We start from the raw sequence: 1,186 nt of genomic DNA, 5'->3' as shown, positions 1-1,186 counted from the left end.
AAGAGGTCAGACTCTCTAGTAGTTACTTGGTTGTATTCTTAATCTTCCCAAGGAATTGGTAAGATTCCACTCTGGAACAAATTAAGCATCTTCTTTGCGTGAATTAAAGTTTCCAGAAGCAGTTGCATCATTTTCTGTTCTGGGAGACCTTATGTCTCCAAAATATGCCATGCCTTGGGAATCTTATGGATGAAAACAAATAAATTAAAATGTTCTTCCTGTCTCTAAACTCATTTAAAAAAAAATCCACTGAGATCAATTTATTTTTGCCTTACGTATTTGACTGGGTCAACCCCCCTTTTTTTTCTTTGCCTTCCTTTTTAAGCAAAGAAATATCCCTGTAAACCAGTGTGTAATTATGTAAGAACTGCCATGTTTTCCCCATAAGAAGTACCACAGAATTTCTGCACCTGCTCAGCTGACATACTTCACAGCATAGGACTAGCCACAAGGATACCTTAAACCCTCTGACTTCCAGTGTTTGCCTCTTAGAATTCTGAAACCAGAAGAAATGAATGCAAACAGTAACATTCCCCAAGGTTGAGGGCTACCACCTGATGCTGAGGAAAAAGTCAGATTAGGCATAGTGACTCCTCATTTATTGACTATCTCATTATCTGATATTTTCCATTTACGACCGTAGTAAAAAATCTAACTATTTTGTACATTAACAATGTACATCTGGCAGTAACGATTGCTGGAGTGCTAAGTGAGAATAACACTACTGCCTGTGATGGTTACAGTTATGTGTCAACTTGGCTGAGCCATGATTCTCAGAGCTTTAGCAGTTATGTTATGATGTGGTCATCCTCCATTTTGTGATCTGATGTGATCATCCTCCATTTTCACAAATGTCCATTTTTGCATAACGACCATCACTGGAACCTAACCATGTTGATCAATGAGGAGTGGGTGTACTGTCATTCATAGTCTTGACATCCACATATGTCTGTCAATTCATTCATGGCTTTTTAATACCACATTCTTTTAAGATAGAAATATCACTGGAAAGATGTTCTCTTGCCTTAAGCATCCACACAAACACACAGATATGGTTTAATGCTCCTGGATATCTATCAGTCTCCATCTCCTCTTCTTCTGCTTCACACACACACACACACACAAGCATGCATGTAAACACTTTTTTCTTATTCTTTAGTACTTCAAACATTATTTTCCAAATCTA

The sequence above is a fragment of the Orycteropus afer genome, unplaced genomic scaffold (genome assembly GCF_000298275.1).
Source record: "Orycteropus afer afer isolate SDZICR_OR568_19922 unplaced genomic scaffold, OryAfe1.0 scaffold00419, whole genome shotgun sequence".
NCBI classification, from domain to species: domain Eukaryota; kingdom Metazoa; phylum Chordata; class Mammalia; order Tubulidentata; family Orycteropodidae; genus Orycteropus; species Orycteropus afer.
This window is presented reverse-complemented; position numbering follows the sequence as displayed.